Source organism: Halyomorpha halys, unplaced genomic scaffold (genome assembly GCF_000696795.3).
Source record: "Halyomorpha halys isolate HHAL.00 unplaced genomic scaffold, Hhal_1.1 Scaffold34.1, whole genome shotgun sequence".
In the NCBI taxonomy this organism is placed as follows: Eukaryota; Metazoa; Arthropoda; class Insecta; order Hemiptera; family Pentatomidae; genus Halyomorpha; species Halyomorpha halys.
Window position 1 is genome coordinate 737,642 of NW_027105031.1, and position 242 is coordinate 737,883.

A 242-nucleotide genomic window follows, 5' to 3' on the forward strand; every position below is an offset into this window, starting at 1 on the left:
TGTAAAAACACATTGTCATTTTTGTATATTAATAATTTCTGTACATAATACTTAGCAATCTCTGTAGAATGAATAATAAATGATAATAATGCAATTCACGAACCTATCTCAAGCAGAAATGTACCGACCGCTTCTCGGTCACAGCCGCATAGACTAGACCTATAAATAAGGGACTCTAAATCCCCCAATTCGATCGTAGATCCACATCGCATGTGGGACACCGGGGGTCAATATTCTTTCCA